This window comes from Leopardus geoffroyi, chromosome A1 (genome assembly GCF_018350155.1).
Source record: "Leopardus geoffroyi isolate Oge1 chromosome A1, O.geoffroyi_Oge1_pat1.0, whole genome shotgun sequence".
Taxonomy (NCBI): Eukaryota; Metazoa; Chordata; class Mammalia; order Carnivora; family Felidae; genus Leopardus; species Leopardus geoffroyi.
The window spans coordinates 22,044,466-22,068,557 of NC_059326.1; the positions used below are offsets into that span (position 1 = coordinate 22,044,466).

The following is a 24,092-nucleotide window of genomic DNA, read 5'->3' on the forward strand; positions in this document are numbered from 1 at the left end:
GCAATCAGTCATTCCTTGGACTGGCATAGGAGATCTTAATGCTGGGGCTGAATATTGCAGCTGCCACTGCAGCTCGGAACCAGCAGGGGGCCAGAGTAGTGCTGGAAAGAGAAAAACCCTGACTTTTCTCAGTTTGAAAGTCTGCTCTGGTGTTTTGGAAATACAGCCAATAGGAGTAAGAATGTCGCCTAATTTTTGTTATTCACCTTCCTCCCTCCTGAAACACACACACAAAAAAAGGAGATGGGAAGCAGAATAGAGTAAGAGAAAAACCAGAATAATTGAGCTTTGTTGTCTTGTTCAAGTTAGTTATGAGACCTTTTAAATATTTCCAGATTTGGCCAAGGATTAGCAATTAGTGGACAGCTGGAAATGTGTTTTTTTTTTTAATTCTTTATTTTTGAAGTATGGTTGACATACAGGGTTATATTAGTTTCAAGTGCACAACAGGAAATGTGTTTTTAATTCTGTCAGTTAAATTTTATTTCTGTGCAACTTGGATACCTCTAAATTATTTCTCCTATAACATTTCTTCTATATTCTGCTTTTATGAAAGCAATTTGAATATCTTTAAGCAACTTCCAAGGCCTCAGTGTTAATAATGTTTGAAATGGAAATTATGAGAAGGAAGAACTAGAGAAATCTATGTTTCTTGGGTAGAACCTATGGTTCTCAAGGTAGAATCTTGGTTCTTGGGTAGAATCTATGGTTCTCAAGACTTTATTGGCTTTTAAGGCTAACGGCTATCAAAAAATAAATTAAATGTTATTTCTGGGTTGCCTAAAGATGTATGTAGCTATGATATTCTGGATTTACACTGTGGTCTTTAGGAATAGAGAAAAACAAACAAAAATGTGAATGAGAAGTAAAGAAAAGAAGTGAGAATAAGACAGAGGTAAATGCCACTAAAACAGCCAAAGATCTGTAGTTACTCAAATTAGCAAAATTGCAATAATAGGTCTACAATATGTTTAGCCTACTTGAACACATACGTATGTATACATACATATATTTTATAATGGTAAATGTAATAGTCATTTCTGCTATACCACTTGTTTTGAAACAGATATGTTCCAACATGATTGATTGATATATTAGGGAACAGTGTGAGCATAATACACTTTCCTTGTTTACTTTTGGGTAGTTTCATTTCGGAGAAGCACTATGGGAATGCACAAACCACCTTGCTGAACCAAGCCACATAGAAATACACAAAATGTATACATGCACACACTTCAATTTTTTTAATGTTTATTTTTGAGAGAGAGAGATAGAACACAAGCAGGGGAGAGGCAGACAGAGAGGGAGACACAGAATCCGAAGCAGGCTCCAGGCTCTGAGCTGTCATCACAGAGCCCAATATGGGGCTCGAACTCACAAACCGTGATACCATGACTTGAGCCGAAGTCAGACACTTAACCAACGGAGTCACCCAGGTGCCCCAACATGCACACACTTCAAATACCAACCAGCAATCTCAGTGTACCACATATTATGAGTCACATCCATGTACATTTGGTATTAAAACTTTCCAAATGATTTCAGATAACCCTATTACCACTATTTCAAAATAACTCACAAACTACAACTCTTTAACACCTACCTTCGTAAGCAAATGCCAGGTCTTTTTCAAAGTAAAATGCCATATTTATTATTTATGTTTATGTTATTATTATTTATGTACTTTTAAACCATTTAGCATGTAAGACCATGCTGTTTTTATTAGGTTCCTACCTTTTCTTAAAAAAAAAAAAAAAATTGTCTGTGATGAAGTTTTTGAATATTGAGTTCCAACCTCACTGTACCTTGCTATTTGCCTCTTCAGTGTGATCACAGCCCTGAGCTAAATGAGTATGGGCAAAAGCAGGGAGGCAGAAAGTGTGAGAAACATATGAAAGAACCTAGGAGAAGATATGGTTAGAAAATATGAAAGATATGATGAGAAAGAAAAGATGTGTTCAGAACATAGGAGAAGCCTGAGGACCCAAGCATCTCTTCGCCCTTGGGCAAAGCTAACAGTCAACCCCAGAATACAACATGATCTGTTGGGATGCATCCTGGGTGTAAGGGGGCAGGTTTACCCTCACTGAGTTGGAAGAAACAGTGTAACCTGGGGGCTGGAGTAATGGACAGAGCAGTGAAGCCAGTAGAGACAAAAATCACAGCAGCAAGTTCAGATTCAGCGATTTCTGACTTTGATTAGTAGAAAACACAAAGCCAAAGAGAATCTAAGAGAGTCGTATTGTCAAAGATATTTAAGTCTGAGAAGTAAAGGCTTGTGATTTCCCATCCCCTGGAAACTCCCAGACTACTGAATGTGATTCCGAAACAAGTGGACTGCTTCAGCAGGAAACCTCCCAGTCAGGAGCCATCCACAGTGACCTTCTCAGTGTGATTTTGGGGGATGGCTGGTAGGGGAGATCTCCCAGAGATTAGAGACTAGAATCAGGGGCAAACAATTTGGTAACTATGGAACTCATTTCCTTTCCCAGACAAGGAAGCTTGCTCTTCCTGTCCAACAAAATATCATATATATTATGGATTGATGGATTGATTTTTTATCTCCCTTTTTTCATGTAGGAGTATTTATTGCTGGTGTCCTTTTTTTTTTTTTTTTTTTACTTTGCCTTGTTTATTATTAGATGTCTTGGTGTGGGGGTGAGCCATAGGATGATAGACCATAAGGAGCAGCTTCAAACTTGATTGAGCATATAATCAACAGATATTGGAGCTGGAGGCAGTAAACAAGTTTGAGTAAGAGTGAGTGCGCTGTTCGTCACGTGTGGAAACCTTGCCTAATGTTAGGCGGGGCCGTTGTTGAAAGTATAGATGTAGGAAAAGGGTAGGTGTGGATGCTGGGCAACCAGTTGGAACTTCTTTATGGAATGGTTTTATGTAACACATAAATGTAACTGAGTGAATCCAGCTACATATGCTTTGAAGTTCAATCTTACTGTAGATAATCTCACCCAGCATTTCACTTGACTCTTGACTTGAAGTTGCTCTTTCATAGTGAGCCTCATAATTCACCTTTTCCTACCTCACAGGCCTGTCAATCTCTTGGCACTAATGCTAACACACTCAGCAGCCAAGCTGGTTAATAAGTGGGCCCTGTTCTTACGCATGCGGTTATTAACAATTGGTTACCTGAACTAGCAGGACCAAAATCATTTTTCAGGTTTGATATGGCTATTGAAAGAGAGGATCAGGACCAGAGACCTCTTCTTTTGAGATTGTGGGGGCCAAGGCCTTGTAATCTGTTCTACCAGGTAGGGAGAGCCCAACTATGAATGAAGGCCACACAAAAAAAAGCAATGCAAAAAGAGAGAGAAAGAGCTCCGGTGACCTTGTTTAAGCTTTGGCAGAAGTTAGCTTTAATCCAGGGTCTCTCAACCTTGGTACTGTTGACATTTTGGGCTGGATAACTCTTTGTTGGGGGAGAGGATATTCTCTGATTTTAGGATGTTCAATAGCTTCTCTAGCCTCTCCCCACTAGATGCTAACCCAGTTGAGAACCACTGCTCTAATCCTAGGCTTGTGGCTACATGATCCTTAATTTCCCTTTTTGCTGAACTTATTTGCATTGGGTCTGTCACTTGCAGTCCAATTGTTTTAGTTAACTTTCTCCTCCAGTTTTTATATGTAAATAAAAATAAATGTACTCATTAAACATAAACAACCCTGAAACCAATAAGGTAAAATTAACAATAGTTTAGTTCAATAAATAGCACTAAATTGCCAATAAAACAATCATAAAAATATGTATTTGTGTGTTTTGTATTTTACATGTTAGAGTCTTGATTTTTTTTTAACATGACAAATCAATTTTTGTGTCAATTATTGTTACTGCTGACAGTAAACACTTTTTTTAAATGTTTATTTATTTTTGAGAGAGAGAGAGAGACAGAGCATGATCAGGGGAGGGGCCGAGAGAGAGGGAGACACAGAATCCAAAGCAGGCTCCAGTCTCCGAGCTGTCAGCACAGAGCCCGATGCAAGGCTCGAACCCACAAACTGCGAGATCATGACCTGAGCTGAAGTCAGACACTCAACCAACTGAGCCACTCAGGCACCCTGACAGTAAACACTTTTTTAACCACCAGTGTGTTATTTTGATGAACTAATCAATTTAATATTGTGCCTTTAAAAATTCTGTAACTAGTTATAAGACTTATGGCTAGTGAAGTAGATATGTATCAAAGATGGAATCTAAGTCTTACAATACTCAATAATGTGAATGTGACTACTAAGGTAGAGGAGGTATTGGAATTCTGCATAGTTACACTACCACATATAGTAATAACTTTTCCCACCATGTTTTTGTATTTGAATTATTGTAGAATCATTGCTTATTTTGTGAACCATGATGTCATTTGACCGTAACTTGATCTATATGTATCATTTGCATTTTTAACTTTTCCTCTCTGCTTTTCTCAATAGCTGATACAACTCCATGGCACTACATTATTTATAGGTTGTTAAAGTCTCTATCTAATAATAAACAATTAAAATCTCATTCTATGGAATTTTTTTCAATTGTGAATTAACAATGTAAAATAGAAGTTTTGATTTTGTATCAGGTAAACTAATCCAACATTTTGACATTGGAACTCTCTAATATAATGGTAGTTGTATATGCTTAAAAGTACATTACAAGTTAAATTATAAGTTAATTTATATAATTATATAATTTATATTAATTTATATAATTTATATAATAAATGGCTCAGTTGGTTAAGCATCTAACTCTTGATTTCAGCTCAGGTCATCATCTCACAGTTCTTGAGATTGAGCCCTGCATCAGGCTCTGCACTGTCAGTGTAGAGCCTGCTTGGGATTCTCTCTCCCCCTCTCTCTCTCCTCCTCCCCAGCTTGCTCTCTCTCTCTCTGTCTCTCTCAATAAGTAAACATAAGAGATTAAAAAGAAGCTGAGAAAAATTGATTTTTTATTTTTTAAAGTTTATTTATTTGGGGGGAGAGAGAGAGAGAAAAGAATGAGCAGGGGAGGGGCAGAGAGCGAGGGAGAGAGAGAATCTCAAGTAGGATCCATGTGGAGCCCAACGCTGAACTCAAACTCACAAACCACTGTGAGATCATGACCTGAGCTGAAAACAAGTGTTGGACGCTTAACCTATTGAGCCACTCAGGCGCTCCTGCAAAGAATTATTTAAACTTCACTTATTAGTTTTATTGTTAGAAATTTGATAATGTTATTTTGAATCTATGTTAGGTATATTGAAAGATAACCACATCATTATGTTAATGTGTTTTGAACTAAGATTTTTATGTAAGAGAAGACAAATATAAAATTTAAAAAGTAGAGTTGAAACTCCGTAATGTTAGATATAAACTAATGATATTTTTTAAAATGTATTTCCTAACTTTGATCACTGAAGAATCTAGAAGCAGTGACATCCCGGTAGCAATGAGTATGCCTGGTACCCAAACTTGGCTAAAAACACTGGAGCTCCCTGGAGAAATGGCTCATTCCAGATCTGTGACAGAGTAAATACAAAGTGAGGCTGGGACATTCTGGTGAACTAGAAAGCAATAAAAATTTGAGGAGTAATGGAATTGTATCAAAAGTATGCAGGAGGTATCTTGAAGTGGCTTCCACTGGACATATTTGGGGAAATTTGCACACTTATTATAAATACCTCTTCTATATCATTGCATATCCCCTAGGGTTCACTGGTCTCAGTTCAGCTCTGTGCAAACTCTAGTGTAGGTGGAACCATACATAGCTCTATTTCCTGCTGTTCTGCAAGCCCCTGGCTTTTTGCAGTGTCCACAGGGAAGACTCACACATATGCACCCTGGGTACAGAGGAGTCAAACTCAAGTGTATGGCAGTTAATGCTCTTTTGGGAAAGCCTTTCTTTAATCAATGGAAAATGAAGCCAGTGAATAAATTTTATTCTTTCTCTTTTCTCCTCATACCTTAGCGGTGGTCCTGAAATGTGCTTATATGGCTCTTAAGAGGTTCAGTCTGACAAATTAAATAGGTGGCCAGCTTGATAATGCATATTGTCATAATTGGCTCTCCCTCCTTTATTTTATTCCTCTTGTCCCTCACTCCTGCTTATTGTGATTGGATTACTTTTAAAACTAATATTACATAAGGCTTTTTCTTCAGACTCTTCTTTTTTGGGAAACCAAGCTAGAAGGATGGCATCAAAAAAACTAATGCATGTAATTTATTGAAGCACTGAATATATAAAGATTTATGAACGATTTTGAATGATATTCAAAAGAAGAGAAAGACTTACCTCACCAAAAACAATCTTTTATTTGCAACCATTGGAAGTGAAGGTTACCAGCGTTTTACTCTCAGAATTGGTAATTAAAGGAAGAGAATTAAGCCATTATCATTCTTTTTCAATTAGAAATATAGTTGAGGAGAAGCTCTTTCCTACAAAACAGTGCCAGCCAATATAGCAGAAAGAAGAATAGAATTTTTTAAATGACCAGTTTTCAACCCCTGATGAAATGATTGATTTAGGTTAGGATCATCAGTGAAGACAAATTCTTGCAGAAAGTGTTAGTGGAGAACTGTATATTACTGCATGCATGTTACAAATGATCACTCTATACCTTGTTAGCTAGTTAAAAAGGACAGAAAGTCTTTTCAACAAATAAATTTGCTATTATTACCTTAACTCATAGTAGTACCTTAATTATTACTTAAGATTTTAAAGCCGTATTGTATTTTCCTGGTTTTTTGCATGCCTAGTAATTTTTGACTGGGTGCCAGACATAAATTGTATGCTGTGTGCTACATGTCTAAAAATTCCCTTAAATATTTTGAATCTACTCAAGGATGCAGTTAATTTATTTGGAAAGAATTTTAACCTTTCAGAACTTACCTTCTTGTAAGCTCTATAAGGAAGCACCAGAACAACTTTTAATCTAGGGCAAATTTGGTCTCACTGCCAAGGCAGTATCCTTCAGAATATTCAACCCAACTTTCCATATATTATGAGATTTCTTCATTCTGGCTGTTGGGAACAGGAACTATTTCCAGCCCTGTGTGAATACTGGGAATTCTTCAGCCTGATTCTTTCCATTGGTTCATCTCTTGGCCTTGGAGAGTTTTCTCACAGACGTGCTGATCAGTTCTCAGATGAAGATCTGAAGAGAATCCTCTGCAGATATCTGGGACTGTCTTTGCAACTCTCTCCTCTCTGGTATTCTGCCCTGTGATTTTAGGCACATTGGCCTTCTTGAATTCTCAACCCTTGTCTCTTTAACTCAGGGAGACTGCCATGCTCTGTTTGGGTTCCCCTTCCTGTTCTGCTGCCTGGGGCTATTACCTTGTTTGTTTCCCTTCTCTCAGGGATTACTGGGCTGAGCTGCCTGGTGCCCAGTGTCTAAAAACCGTTGGTTTATATATTTTGCCCAGTTTTTAAGTTATGTAAGACAAGAGTAAATTCAGTCCCTGTTACTTCATCATATCCTGAAACAAAAGTCACTGTAATTGTACTTTTTAATTACTCTGTTCAAATAATTTTTAGAAGACTGTACTTTAAGAAAAATTTTTTAAACTTTTATTTTTGAGAGAGAGAGAGAGAGAGAGAGAGAGAGAGAGACAGAGTGCAATCAAGAGAGGGACAGAGAGAGAGGGAGACACAGAATCTGAAGCAGGCTCCAGGCTCTGAGCTATCAGCATGGAGCCTGATGCAGGGTTCAAACTCATGAACCACGAGATCATGATCTGAGTCCAAGTCAGACACTTAACCTATTGAGTCACCCAGGCACCCTAGAAGAATGTACTTAAAATTTTTTTCAAGTATTAATAGGATTAGTTAAAGAATATTTGCTTATCTGTTAAAATTTTTTTAAATAACTTACTTTTATCATCTTGTTTTCAGAGAATGAAGTTGTACCATTTTTCCTTTGGAAATTTATTGCCTTTTTTTGTGACTTAATATATGGCCACTTTTTGTGATTTCTTTGTGTGCATTTTAAAAAATGGTGTTTGGTAGGAATCAAATGTAAACACATATATAATCATATGTAGTCAGTCTTACTATATACTTTAAATACCTTGTCTTTATTTTGCGCCTTAGAATCATAGATTGATACAATGTCTCTCAGTGCTAAAATGACTTAAAAAAATTTTACCTCGTAGTTATTCTAAGCACCATCCTTACAAATTCTGAATATCTTCAGGTATACCAGAACTTTTTGAGTATAATCTTGGACTCAGGAAGATACAAGGCACTTAATACCCTTTAGTGATAATATCCATTTAACACTTTATTTATTTTTATTTTTTAGAGAGAGAGTGCAGGTGGAGGGGAGAGAGAGAGAATCTTAAGCAGGTACTGTGCTCAGCATGGAGGCTGACACAGGGCTCGATCCCAAGACCCTGGGATCATGACCTCAACTGAAATTAAGAGTTGGACGCTCAAATGACTGAGCCACGCAGGCACCCCTCCATTTAACATTTTTTAAAAGTAGGGAATAAAACTCTATGTTTTACAAAACTACAAATTAAAGGAATAATTGACAGACTAATTTCTAGTCGTCTTTGGTGCCTATTTCTTAGGTGTTAAGAACCAAATTACATTATAATATATTTAAGTTTAAAAGTCTACTTTAGGGGCGCCTGGGTGGCGCAGTCGGTTAAGCGTCCGACTTCAGCCAGGTCACGATCTCGCGGTCCGTGAGTTCGAGCCCCGCGTCAGGCTCTGGGCTGATGGCTCGGAGCCTGGAGCCTGTTTCCGATTCTGTGTCTCCCTCTCTCTCTGCCCCTCCCCCGTTCCTGCTCTGTCTCTCTCTGTCCCAAAAATAAATAAACGTTGAAAAAAAAAAATTAAAAAAAATAAAAAAATAAAAGTCTACTTTAAATGAACCACCTTAAGAAATACATATTTTAGAATACAAATATATGTATATTAGGGTATATTTATTAAACATATGATATGTAGATTAAGAAATAAAGCCAAGCTTTATTTGCTTTTTTCTTAAGGGTAATAAACAATTTAATCTATTTACAGATTTAAAAAATGTTTTAATAATGTTTTAAAAATGTTTATTTATTTATTTTTGGCAGGGGGAGGGGTAGAGAGATGGGGAGAGCAAGAATCCCAAGCATGCTCCACACTCTCAGTGCAGAGACTGCCACGGGGCTTAATCCGAAGAACCGTGAGATCATGACCTGAGCTGAAATCGAGTTGGATGCTTAAGTGACCGAGGCACCCAAGTGTCCCTGTAGATTTTTGCTTTGCACTTTATTTAAGCTCATATTCTTAGGGATGCTTTAGTTCTGCAGAGACTAAGATTAAAATACAGTAGGTCTACTGACTATTGTCAGTTCTGTATTTGAGAGGTCTGTCATCAGAAGAGGAGCCCTAGGGGTACCTGGGTGTCTCAGTCGGTTGAGTGTTCAACCCGACTTCAGCTCAGGTCATGATTTCATGGTTTGTGAGTTTGAGCCCCGTGTGAGGCTCTGAGTTCTCAGCACAACCTGTTTCTGATTCTGTGTCTCCCTCTCTCTCTGCCCCACCCTCCCCCACCAAAATAAATAAACATTAAAAATAAAATAAAAATAAAATAAAAAAAGAAGAGGAGCCCGAGAATTTTGATTGGAAATATAAACTGGGAGACGGAACCTGAAAGTCTTTGGGACTGAGGAACTAGAAGAGAAAACTCCAAAGCAGGCCCTGACTGGCATTCTCTCAAGGCCAGCATGTATTCCAAGCTGAGTACATTGCCTCTTTAATTCCAAAGAATCCTACAAATGTTGTCTAAGCCTGTCACCAGCGATTCCACTCAGTTTTCTACTTAATTCTTCATTCTCAATTTTTGCAGAGAGATCCATAATTTTAAGGTATTTTACCTTATAAATCTACATGTGTAATAATGAAAAAGTGGTATTATAATAGTCTTTAGCCTTATAAATTCTCATTGAAGAGATATTAATCATCCTGAGCAGTGTTTGTGTATGTATATGTGGAGGGACGGGGGCTTCTAAACAAAGTAATTGTATTTGGTTTACACAAAAGTAGTATAAGCTGTTCTACTTAATATTTTCAGGGTCTATGTTTCTGTGTTCTTTGTAATTTTCCCTTTTGTAACTACAAATGTTGTTTCTAAATTTCAAAATATGCCATATTTTAAAATACAGTAGGGGCGCCTGGGTGGCTCCATCGGTTAAGCGTCCGACTTCGGCTCAGGTCACGATCTCACGGTCCGTGAGTTCGAGCCCCGCATCGGGCTCTGGGCTGATGGCTCAGAGCCTGGAGCCTGCTTCTGATTCTGTGTCTGTCTCCCTCTCTCTCTGACCCTCCCCCGTTCATGCTCTGTCTCTCTCTGTCTCAAAAATAAATAAACGTTAAAAAAAATTTTTTTTAATAAAAAAAAATAAAATACAGTAAACTTCCACAAAATTACACTTAAAATTAAATTATGAATACTAATTCTAAAATCTTCCTTGCTTTTTAAAATCTGAAGATTGGGGCGCCTGGGTGGCTCAGTCAGTTAAGCGGCCGACTTCAGCTCAGGTCACAATCTCGCGGTCCGTGAGTTCGAGCCCCACGTCAGGCTCTGGGCTGATGGCTCAGAGCCTGGAGCCTGCTTCCGTTTCTGTGTCTCCCTCTCTCTCTGCCCCTCCCCCGTTCATGCTCTGTCTCTCTCTGTCCCAAAAATAAATAAACGTTAAAAAAAATAAAAAATAAAATCTGAAGATTAAATTCATAATACTTGAGTATTTCCTTGCTACATTTTTATTATGATTAGGAATCAGCATCTTCCCTGAGAAGCTAACATATTAACAGATGAATCTGTTATTATCACTGTCAACACACCTTTGTTAGAAACATTTTTAAACAACATTGTCAGGCCAGTTTAATCTGTGGACAGAACCCCATACATGAACGACTATAGGACTTTAAAGGGAAAAGATGGGATGAGAAAAATACTTTGTTTATCCCTAGACTGTTTTGGGAGGAGGGAGCAAGATTTAAATTTGCCTCAGCTTTAATTGCTTTACACACATTCTTGTGACGCACAGTTGGGAGGGAGGAAGAAAAAGAGGGAGCTGTTACTGTGTGGTATGTATCTAAAAGAGTGCATTTGAAAGGGAGAGGAGAAAGCAGAAGCAAGCTGGTCTGACCAGAAACAGAACTGCCTGTGACAGATTAAGAGACAAGCGAGGCTTGGAATCTGAGAGCAAGCAAAGAGAGTGGAAATTTACAGCTGCCCTGTGTGAGTGTTCAAGTGATCATTTTCTGCTAACGTTTTCCGGTGGTAACTGTTACTCTTCAAAGAGAGAGAGAGAAAGTCAAGACGGGATTGTGGAAACTCTTTTCTCTGCAGCGCTTTGGTAATAGGAGGCACCCTCTATTAAATGGAAGATAAAGCTACTTCATGTAAAGTGCTTTGAGCCCAAGAGAGAGCTGTCTTCAGCACCTCACCATGTGTCTACTTTTTGTTGCTTAGACAAGCCTGGACATTTCTGTAACATTTGGTGAGTATCAGCCAGGTTATCTATACTAGTTCATAGAAATGGAATTAATATGGTAAACTTTAGTTTTAGTAAAGGTTTTACAGTTATTGCTTATACATTCATTTTAAATTGTGTTGTTACCTTGTTTCTTTGTGCATGATGAACTGCTGTTACTAGGAGAGGTTTAAAAAAACAGCAACTACAAAACAATACTTCTCTGTTGCCTAAGGCACTTGAACCATTACCAACTATTCTGTGTCCATGGAATATCTTATTTTGGAAATGGGTTTTTATTTACAGAGGGTTACCAAAAATAAAATAGTGGCAGTATACCACTTTTCATGTTTCTTTTTCAACTGCATAAAAATTCAGGAGTTACCTCTTTCTGTGTATTGTCACTAAATTTAAAATTATCAATGTGATGTTTGGTATCTTCAATTATTATAAATTACACCCTTCTCTCATAATCCCAGTGGAAGTGTTAATGATACCATTATTTACAAGGACATACAATTTAAATATTGAATGCTTCTGTTAGATCCAATAAGTGACACATGATTTTTTCCCCAAATTCTGTAATGAATGTAAAAATTAGACAACGTACATATCAAATTTACCATTTGATACAAAATGGATGCACATGGATTTCAAATTAAGGATCAAAACAGTTATTTTCTTATAGCTGATACCAAGCTCTCACATAATATTTTTGTTCTGCTGAAGAACTGTTATAGCCAAATGCATATATATATACAAGCAATACAGCAGAAAAAAGAAAAAATAAACTCATAAAATATGTATTTACATTCCAAGAAAAACTTTAATTGTACAACCTTAACATAGGAGATTGTATCCTCATTTTTTATATGTCTTTTTAAAGGCATCAGTGGAAGACACGTAATCATTCTTCTGTGGGAGGAAGGAAATATACATTGTTAGCTGCTAAAGTGAGTCATTGCATAGAGGTGCACCATTCTAGGCAAAGTTTCTAATTTCCTCTCTGCCAGCATCAAAAAATATGTCCTTAGTGATTCAAGTGAGTCCTTTAAGGCAGAACAACTTAGCTGAAATGAAAACTTCAATAGAGTGTCAGTAAACATATCAAAAGGGTTTATACCCTAGACATAATATATAAAGTGGTGCATTTCCTCTATGTGTGCAGAAGCCTGTATAACAGGTTTTGTTTTGTGGTTTCTTTCTTTCTTTCTTTCTTTCTTTCTTTCTTTCTTTCTTTCTTTCTTTCTTCCTTTCTTTCTTTTTAATGCCTTTGACCCATGTATAAGAAGAAACTCAGCTGATCTTGGAAAACCTTTTCTGGACCAGTATCTTGCACTTAAAGTCAAAAGTAAATAAAATAAAGATAATATCACAAACCACCTTTTCTTCTTTACTGAAGTTCCCATACTCGGTCCTTCTTAGACCAGTGGAAGGTTTGCATACAGCTTCACAATTGTCAGAATAATTTTTTATTTTAAGCTAGTAAGTCATTGGTATTACCTTGGTGGTGGCACCATTTCTTAAGCCCATAGGAATGTAAATATAACAATAAAGATTAAGTCATTCTCAGTTTACAAATATTTTGTACTTCAGAAGTTTATTGTGAATGGGTTGTTGGGAATTTGGGACCCATCTTCCCTGGAAAATAATTCAATAAATGATTGACTTTTATTATAACCTGAGAACATATTACAGTCACAGTACAGAAAAACCATTGCCACCCTGAAAAATACTGGAAAAGCAAGTCTAGTAATGAAAATAAATGTAAAAACAATTCTATTGAATAAGACATTATTTTTATTTATCTTAGATATTAATGCTTGAAGAAAAGCAAATTTAATGAGATGAATGGGTTTTGGGAAAGATGCTTATAAATAGGATTTCTAGGTACTTTTGAGAGCTTCCATGGTTGATTGCATTCCCTTTATGAGACCTTATCCCATGGTAAGATTAGTGATTTTTGTTTCCCTTGCCATAGGCATATTTCTAGCCATTGCTTTTATCCTTATCACCCATTTCTACAGTCTAGCTCAGTGGCACATAAGTAGATACCTAATAAGTAGTTACTAGATGAGGCCTAAACTTTTTCTTTGGTTCACAGAAATGGAACTGACGAATTTTTCCAAGATACCCAAAAAAGGAAAGGGGTTTAGGGGCGCATGGTTTTCATTATGAGAAAGATATGGCCTGATAAGAATCATTGAATTGTGAGACACAAAGCAATATTAGTACAGAATAGGCCTAACTATTCTGAGAAAAAGGGAAGACCTTGGTATAACTTAGTGGCAGCCCTGAATGAGTAGGGATGGTGATGGGGGAGGCAGTTTACAAGCTTGGTATCTCGAGTACATGGGACATTCTAAGGTAAGGTGTCACCTTTATGTATTTGCATAAGTGTACCAGGACTCATGAAGAAATGTGGCCTATTAGGAAAACTCAAATTAGGTCTATCTAAATTAAGTTTAGTGACACTGGTCTTAAGAGTTTCTCTAAAGTGCTGTAGTACGAAATTTAAAAGTTGGCAATGTAATAAACACATATAATAAAATAAACAACACGGTGAATGCAGATTGCACTTAGATGACTTTCAGTGGTAGAACAACTTTTCCATTTGATCAAGAAATACTTTCTTTGTTCTATTTCAAAAACTATAAACCTTGTCTTAATAATAACAATATCTAACCAAAACTTGATGATTGTTATGTATAATATGTATGTGCTTACAGGAAAGACTAAAAAAAAGTCAATTTTGAGTTTCCCTTGATAATTCTGTTGTAAAGAATAACCATTTGTGAATTTCAGTGAGATCTGATGCTTTGAATACAGGTACTAGTTTTTGAGAATACGGACCTAGCTTCAGACCTCCGCTATAAGTTGAGATTATGAAATTCTAATATAATATTCTCATTCATTGACAGTCATTAATCAGTAATAAATGTAGAAAATTTTAGCTCTGACAAATGCCTGGATCTGTCAACAGAAACATCGCTATAAACCTAATGAATGAAGTTACTGGTTGTTTTTCCTGGAATAGTAGTCTAGTAGGTTATTATTTGTAATAACAAATACATTAGCTGATGTGTGTCTTCCTACCTTCATGTACTAATTGTGTTTTTAAAATTATTTCACTGGTTACAGTACACTAGAATTAAGGAACAGTTCTCAAGGACATGGGTTTCTCTTAAAAAAGAGTTTTTATTCTGATGCAAGTCTGACCAAGGCTTCCAGATGAATGAGGATGCATAAGAAACTTCTCACAAGTTTTCCATTTCTGTGTAAATTGCCCACTTTTAGAAAAGCTCTCTCCTAAACTCTGTTAATAAAACTTATAAAAACAAAATCATTCTTAGTCATTTTGAACTGAGAAAAAGAATGATCAGTCAAAGTCCTTATTTATACTCTATTGCCTACAGTTTCACTCATTTCTATAGGTTTTCAAGTGAAAAATTTAATTGTAGTGCCTAATTACATTTAACATATGTATTTTAAAATAGAATCATTAAAGAAGCCATTGATTGGAAAACACTTTGAAATATATCATATGCTCTATAATGGATTTGGTGTCATAATATGCATAACTAGAATGATATGCTTTGTAATTTATTATCTCTGTGAAGGCACTTCTAAATTATGACTTTGTCGATGAGGGGAAAGGGGACTACTTGGATATGACAAATACAGCAGAACCATTGGGAATACTTAAAAATTTTTTAAATATACATTAAGTCAAATTTACCCATTTAAAGAGAACAGTTCGATGAATATTGACAGATGTATATACTCATGTATATACATTAAAAAAAATGAATCTTACTAGCCCAATTATCTGCCATAGATGCACTTTGATCATATCATGTCTGTGAGTTCTATTTGCAATACAGATAAAAGAATGCTCATTACTGAACTTTTGTGGTTTTTTTTTTTTAAATGTGGGGCTAAGTTTGTTGAATTTTTTTTTAGTTTAAGAGAAGGTAATTATGCCTTAAGTTTAAATTAGCAAGCTCTAAGAAAGAATTTTGGAAATGTTCCTCTCTCACTCATTGTTGATTGTAAAATAAACATGTGAAAGGAAAGAAGGCTCATTTTTGAGTTGGCTTTCTTTCAGTGAATAATTTAAATTAAATAAAATGATTTAAAAATAGAATTAGTACATGAAGTTAGGAAGATATATAACCACTAAGTTAGAAGTTTGGTTACTTTTTATGTTTTTATCTATGGAAATCTTGAGATTTTTCTTGGCTTCAGAGATGAATTTCTCACTTCCTTAAACTTTTACGGGAAACCTTTGAACTATTTTTGAACAGTATAATTGGAGGTTAAACATAAAGGCCTGGAAATGCTCATTAGCCCCTACAGATAGACATTTATTCCCCTTTAAATATTTTAAGGAATAAAAAACAAGGAAATTGAATGTCCCAAATGACCTTTTCTCCTCGCTTCCTCTTCTCATTCCCCTATAAACACTCCTCTCCACTTATATCACTGAACATGTTCAGATGACTCACTCGAGTGATTGACTCGGGGCCACCTTTAATAACACTCACATGTAAGTTAGGGATATGAAGCATTTTACTACGTATCAGAAAAGGGAATGCTGCCAAAATCTACTACAAAGTCTACACGGCCTGAGTTCTCTGGGAGTAGAGCTGAGTAATTTTTTTTGGCTTTCTCTCCAGAATCTGAGCCAAGTTCTACTCTTTATGAAAATTTCATAGCCAAAGTAACAGAAATCATATTTGTTTGACTAATGCTTTGAAAAGACATGGTGACCAGATATTCCACAGTTTGAACCTTAAAACACAGTTAGTTGTTCAGTTATTGAAAAATATCATTTACGAGAAGATGTTTCCATTATAAGAGCATTTGCATGGCCTGTTAAACAAAGTTTGGGAAAAAAACCCAAAATCTGAAGGAAAAGGAAAATTTAGCATACATAAACCGACTACCCAGAAACCATCACCATTAACTTTTGTAAATTATTTTTTCTATGTGTATGTTTTGTGTATTTGTGTTTTGTTTGCTTTTAAACAGTTCCATTATATGGAATGCTGTTTTTAACATTTCCATTTTATTTCACATTCTTTGCAAACATTTTCATAGCCATACAATGTACTGCATTTCATCAAATCTAAGAAGCCATTGGTTATAAGTCATATACTTTATATACCATTAAAAAAGAAGGAAAACAACCTACTATTTAGGGTAAAGTTTCCTCAGTTGTAAAAAACACCTCAATTTCAGAGATGTTAAAATGGTTTTAATAATGTCTCAGAGAAAACCCTTAGTTTATCTTGCTAACATAGATTTCCAGAAACAGAAGTAAATCAGAGGTTGTGAACATTTAAGAGTTCTAGATCCATACTGCCAAATTACTGTCCAAGTAATATTCCCATCAGTGTGACCTGAAGGGGAATGGGATCAGGGAGATGTACCAAGGGGGTTGTTTAAGTTGTTTTGTATTTTTTAAGCTGGGTGGTAAATATACAGGAACTGGTTACATTGTTTTCTATTTCTTCTTCTATATGCCCCAAATATTTTATCTAAACCAAATTAAATTAAAGTATCTAAGGTAAGGGGCATCTGGGTGAATCAGTTGGTTAAGCCTCCAACTCTTGATTTTGGCTCAGTTCATTATCTTATGGTTTGTGAGTTTGAACCCCGCATCGGGCCCTGCATGAAAGTGTGGAACCTGCTTGGGATTCTTTCTCTCTCCCTCTCTTTCTATCTCTCTCTGCTGCTCCTGTGTTTTCTCTGTCTCTCAAAATAAATAAAATAAACTCAAAAAAATTATTAAAAAAAATAAATAAGATATCTAAGGGGAAAAGTGCTGTTGAAGCATTTTGATTAGCTTAATGGTGTCACAATCCACTTGTGAGCCAACTGCTGTAGCCAAGGCAGTGGAAGGAATATTTTGGCCACGCCTGGGTCATGTTCTGCCCTTTGGGTAGGGTGGGGTGGGAAGTAGAGCAGACCGGTCTATCACCAGGAGAAACAGGGACCAAATAGCTACCAGAGATTTTCTTTTTCTTTTACTTTTCTGATTCAGTTATTTCTGCTTCTATTGTTGCTATTTCCATCTCTCTCTTCTTGGAGATTTTTGGGGTGGTTTCCTTTTTAACTTGAATTCTTATTTATCTTTATTCCTGTATGAATTAATTATAATTGTAGATTCTTACCCTCCCACATGTCCTACCAACAATAACAAAGCTTCCTTTCAAAAATTATTTCTGATTTTTGCATTTATTTTGTTGAACCCTTGTGGGTTTGATTCCGTCTCGTCTCATACGATTTTTAGTAAGCATACACAATCGTTTCACACACAAATATGTTTGCTAGAGATTCAGTTAAGAAGTTATAGACTTTCAGAACTCTGTAGGTTTTTGTCTATGTTCTTATGACATTTAGTTTTGTGGAAGTTCAAAGGCAACTTGACTTTAATCCTTTGTTTTTGTTAAGGTCATTTTATAGGAATGAGCTTTGAGAGCATAAATTTTGTTTCTTTTAAAAGCCACAAGACACTGAATTTGGGGTGTGATCATTAATCTCAACTAGAGAAGTTCTTTAGGGGAATAGAGGTTTTGATTTTTTTTTTTTTTTTTTTTTTTTTTTTTTTTGTCTGCTGAAGCTATTACATCTTTCTTGCCTCTGCTTCATTTTTTAGATTTTTTTTGTTCTTGTTGGCTTCCTCCACCTCCCCCCATTGTTGTAATACCTGTTTTTGTAGGATAACACTTTATCTTTTCCACATCTCTGTAATATACATATATAGGTGCTCAGTAAGTGTTTTTTTAATGAACAAATGTAGACTGACTAATTTTGTACCTTTCAGTTGTCCTCAGTCAATTTTCCATGGGGTCGTTTCTGCTCTGTGCAGGTTTGGATTACTAGACTGTATGTGTGTGTATGGATATGTGTTTTTGACCTTTCATCTTGGCTGGGTTTTAGCTGAAGTCCTTTTCTCTCTCTCTCTCTCTCTCTCTTTTTTTTTTTTTTTTTTTTTTCCAGTTACGTTTGTTCTGTCTCCTACAGAGAACTGATTTTGGAGGCAACCTTTCCTGCCTAAGCCCATAGGGCATTTCTCCCCTTTCTTGGGCTGCATTTTCTTTTTTTTTTTTTTAAATAGACCCTACATTATTTGTTGTTTATTCTGTTTACTCATTCTTGAAAATGGAAAAGTACAACAGGGCCAGTGTCAGTCCACAGACGTTTGTTTGCTGCATGGCCCGCTATCAGCACTATGCTAGAGGGCATGTTGGTATGCGCGGCCTCCATAGTTTTCAGTGCTCAAGAGGCATTCCTCTAGTGTCAGTCTGTTGGACATAATCTGGCATCTTCTCCTGTCCCTGCTTCCTGCTTTGCTGAAATATAATGTATATTCTAACAACTCTGAGGTGGACTTTATGGAAAAATTACTACTACCCCTTTCTCCCCAGAAGGCACCATTTTCAGGACTCTGTCATTCCTTTTGTCTCTACCTGAAGCACTTTGTCTTTAGCCATGATGGATAGATAGTCGGAGTCAAAGACAGAATGGATATGGACCAGTGATGAGCAACCTAGAGCTCACTGTATATAACCGGTCTAATTTCAAAATATGATGCTCTTTCTTTAAGAGCCCTCTCTTACAGTATGGCAGTTCCTCAAAAAGATTAAAAATAGAACTACCTCATGATCCAGCAGTTCCATTTCTGGATATTTATCAGAAGAAAATGAAAATACTAATGTGAGAAGATATATGCACCCCCATGTTCATTGCAGCATTATTTACAATGGCCAAGAAATGGAAACAACCTAAGTGCCAAGCAATAGATGAATGGATAAAGAAAATATGCCTCCCTGCCCCTGCCCCTGTCCCTGTCCCTGTCCCTCTCTCTATATATAATTCACACATAAGTATGATTCACCCACAAAAAAGAATGAAATCTTGCCATTGATCAATATGGATGGACACTGAGGACATTGTGCTGGGAAAGTAAGACAGACGAAGAAAGACAAATATTGTATGAGTGTACTTATGTAAGTGGAATCTGAAAACAAAACGAAACAAAAACGAGCTCATAGATGCAGAGAACATATTGGTGGTTGCCAAAGGTAGGGGGGGCGGGGTGGGAGTGGATGAAATGGGTGAGGGACAGTCAAAAAGTACAAAGTTCCAGTTACAAAAAGCAAATAAGTCATGGGGATGCAATAAGTAAAATAAAATAATTAAACTAGTATTAACAAACAAATACAATGTATCTGGCCTTTCCCAAGGCATTTGGCAATTTTTTTCAATATCTTCATAAATGAAATGAAAAAATATGAGTTAGGGTGATATGACTAACTGAATTCACCGTTAAAGTTTTTGAAAATGAATGCCCTCATTTTATAGATAGAACAAATGACACACAGACAAGGGTGGTACTTTCTGAATCATAGTGGATCAGTTACCAACCCAGACCAGATGAAGTTTTGTTTAGCAGGTAGTATTGAGTGCCGGTGGCTCATTTGTTAAATGACCAGTGGGGTAAATGATGTGATGCACATGCAAGTGACCAGCGTGGCTGCCCAGAGTAGGAAGGGCAGCCAGGAGTTTGAGGGCGATACAGGAAGATGTTCAGTCTAGAGGTGGGTGGGGCTGGTTATGATCTGAAGAGAACAGAGCAGTTAGGAGAGTTTCATCTTAATTTGTGGAGGATCAGGGGCTGGGGCTGCTTAGTTTGAGATACAGGTTTTGATTTCCCTCATGATATGGATCCCAGAACTGAAGAATAATGATCCTATGAAATTTAAAAATATTATTAAACTGATTTTATATATAGTGGTTATAGTAAGTAGATATACCTAAAATATGAAAATAACGAATTCAAGAAAGGAATACTGTATTGAGGGGCATTATACTCTGTGTCTTTCTTTCCCTCTGTTATATGATCTCATTGATCCCAAAATGTTTATTTTCTCCATTTAATAGTAAGTTCTAAAGAGCAAAGATTGTATTTTTCTTGTGTATAGCTCTATCCTAAGTACTTAGCAAGATTCTCGTGCTTAGTACTTACTGATTGTTGAATGAATAAGTAAATGAATAAATGAACAAACCAACACGCAAATAAAAAGTTGGGACACAGCAAATCAGGAAATGCTGGGTAACTACCATGTTAACATGGGAGTCCTGAAAACATTTGTAATTTTACCAGAATTCTCATTAGAATTAGCTCAATACAAGGAGAATTGAGCAGAGCAATAAGTAATGAACAAAAATCACGTCATATGATACCATATTCTAATTTGTATTTTGTTTTGATGTCAGGAAGCATTTAGTTGAAATTCCCACAGTCAATTATCTTTACCTTAGTGCAGAAGAACCACATGAGGAAAAAGAACAATTACACAAATGCATTTAGCTAAAAAAACAACAACTTATAATGCTAAGTATTTTATCATTAAATATTTTTTTTTTAATTTTTTTTTTCAACGTTTATTTATTTTTGGGACAGAGAGAGACAGAGCATGAACGGGGGAGGGGCAGAGAGAGAGGGAGACACAGAATCGGAAACAGGCTCCAGGCTCCGAGCCATCAGCCCAGAGCCTGACGCGGGGCTCGAACTCACGGACCGCGAGATCGTGACCTGGCTGAAGTCGGACGCTTAACCGACTGCGCCACCCAGGCGCCCCTTTTATCATTAAATATTTAACAATCAAAGAATAAATGTGCATTTTTTAAAAGAAAAAGTGTGTGAGTCAAAGAGCCAGAAATATCTAGGGCACTTAATTAAGACAATATCATATCTCAATTATGTCTCAATTATTATTATGTCTCAATTATTAAGACAATATCCTATCTCAACTATGTCTTTCTCTCTCATGAAATAATTTATTCATTATGACATAGAACCTCTTGTAATAATAGCAGCTAAACATTATAGAGTACCTTACTTATACAAGGCCCTATGCAAGGTGCTCTACTTTTTAATGCTCATAATTCTAAGAGGGAGATATTATCATCGCATTTACAGATGAGAACAGAGCCTATAGAGGGATCACATCCTGTGCCCAAGATCACTCAGGTCGGAAGCAACAATTTGCTTGCTCTGCCCAACTCTGTAATGACTGTTTCAGCACCCACCCTACTTCCACACTACATATGCTTTTAAATTATATGCTACCTTCATTTATTTATTTGTAGGGCTGATTACTAAAGAAAAACCTAGCCTATCTTTATAATTTTATTCTTGAATTTTATTAAGGTGCATGATATAATATTCTTCTGATTCTCTCTTTTTTGCACCTGACACCATCCACTGAGAATCAGTGTGATCCTCACATGCTTTATCTTTGAATCCTCTGTCAACTTTCAGTATCCACTTTAGAGGCTCCCTGGGATCTCTTAACTTGCTTTTCAAACTTATCCTTGCCTTGAGGGTGGGCAAGTTCCCTTCCCACTGACTTTCCCCACACTGAAAAGCTGAGGCACCCGACTGAAAACAGCATCTCTTCTGAAAACAAGAATTGTTTTTTTTAGGTCTTCTGTTTTATCATCAAAATCCACACTTACCACTTTGATTTCTACTTCATAACATATACATATCTCACTGGAATTCCTGATCACAAACAACACATACTGAAGGAATTTATTGGAAGGATATAAAGTAGCTCATAGAATGGCAGAAATGCTAGAGAATCAGAATTGGAAATAGGAATCTAGGGGGATTAGGGATTTAGGACCATAACCATGGTTTTGCTATAGGAATAGCTAGTTAGAATGCTGCTATCCACTGATGTGCATGTTTGTGTGTACACGTTTGCATGATATCCTGCATTGATTAACTGCATCATTGTTAGTAAGAAAAATATTAGAAAAAATGGAATTAACCCAAATGTCCATCAATAGGGTATTGGTAGAATAAATGATATAGTAATTTAAGAAGAAAATGGGGCACCTGGGTGGCTCAGTCGGTTAAGCATCCGACTGCAGCTCAGGTCAAGGTCTCGTGGTTTGTGAGTTGGAACCCTGCCTCAGGCTCTGTGCTGACAGAATAGTATATTGGATAAAAGTTATTGTAACAGAACTAACCATACACTCATAGAATGATATTCAAGATATTTTAAAAAATGGGAAAAAGTTACAAAATAATGTTTAATATTATTATATTTTTGTCTTAAAATATATTTATTTTGGAGGTGCCTGGGTGGATCAGTCAGTTAAGTGTATGACTCTTGATTTCAGCCCAGGTCATGCTCTCACAGTCGTGAGATCAACAACTAACAGCATGGAGCCTGCTTGGGATTCTCTCTCTCCCTCTCTCTCTCTCCCCTCCCCCACTCACGTGAGCATGCCCTCTCTCAAAATAAATAAATATTTAAAATACATATATATATACGGGGTGCCTGGGTGGCTCAGTTGGTTGAGCATCTGACTTTGGCTTAGGGCATGATCTCGTGATTTGTGAGTTTAAGCCCCAAGTCTGGCTCTGTGCTGACAGCTCAGAGTCTGGAACCTGCTTCAGATTCTGGGTCTCCCTCTCTCTGCCCCCTCCTCCACTCATGCTCCATCTCTCTCCCTCTCTCTCTCAAAAATAAACATTAGAAAATTAAAAAAGAGGGGCGCCTGGGTGGCGCAGTCGGTTAAGCGTCCAACTTCAGCCAGGTCACGATCTCGCGGTCCGTGAGTTCGAGCCCCGCGTCAGGCTCTGGGCTGATGGCTCGGAGCCTGGAGCCTGTTTCCGATTCTGTGTCTCCCTCTCTCTCTGCCCCTCCCCCGTTCATGCTCTGTCTCTCTCTGTCCCAAAAATAAATAAACGTTGAAAAAAAAAAATTTAAACTATAAGAAAATTAAAAAAGTATATATATGTGTATATATATATACTTAGTATATATAGTATATTTAGGGGCACTTGGGTGGCTCAGTCGGTTAAGCAGCCGACTTCGTCTCAGGTCATTGTCTCGCGGTTCACGAGTTCGAGCCCCACGTCAAGCTCTGTGCTGACAGTTCAGATCCTGGAGCCTGCTTCAGATTCTGTGTTTCCATCTCTCTCTCTGCCCCTCCCCTGCTCACGCTCTGTCTCTCTGTCAAAAATAAATTAAAAAAAAAAACATTAAAAATATATATGTTTATTTCTATATGTATAAAAAATTTCAGGAGGAATATATACCAAAGTTTTTTTCTCTAGGTGGTTAATTAATGGAACACTTTGATTTATTATATCATATTTCTGAAGTGTTTGAAATGTTTTTGTTAATAACTATAAAGTACATGAATATGCCTCTCCTCACTGAAGCTTTCAATCATAATTTTCTCCCTAATACTTATATTTTTAGTGTAAGTAGAGCAATGACAGCCATATTTAGCTTTCTCTGCTCTACGTAAATAGATGTTCTCAAAAACAAGAATTAATACTTCTTTTCCTCACTCTCCTCACCCTCCACTGTGGTAGGCCTCATTTCTTTAGTGAGTATGGCCAACTGAATATGGAAGAGTAAATAAAGAACAGATTCTAAATAGTTTCACATTGCAATTTTGTGATTGTCATGGAGTAGCATTAAATATTGCTTTACCACAGTATGTAGATTCTAATCCCACTTTTGTTTTACATTTTTATTTTATCTATCATTGTTGTCATCGCTCTCATCAGTTAAAATAACTAGTTTTAAATATCAGCTTATTCTCTA

The 24,092-nt window shown here is 36.6% G+C and overlaps 1 protein-coding gene across 14 annotated transcripts in view; it reads left to right on the forward strand.

Moving 5' to 3' along the window:
• The window catches only part of CAB39L (calcium binding protein 39 like), a 131,630-nt gene that overhangs the window by 23,760 nt on the left and 83,778 nt on the right, over positions 1-24,092 (forward strand). For 3 of the 14 annotated variants that reach the window (XM_045475611.1, XM_045475648.1, XM_045475658.1), the window contains one exon: positions 11,273-11,472. The exons of 10 other annotated variants lie outside the window; for them this stretch is intronic. The gene's annotated coding sequence lies outside the window, so the exon portion shown is untranslated. Of the gene's footprint in view, positions 1-11,045; positions 11,473-24,092 lie in introns of those variants that run through there. One more of the 14 variants, XM_045475638.1, reaches the window with a different exon arrangement.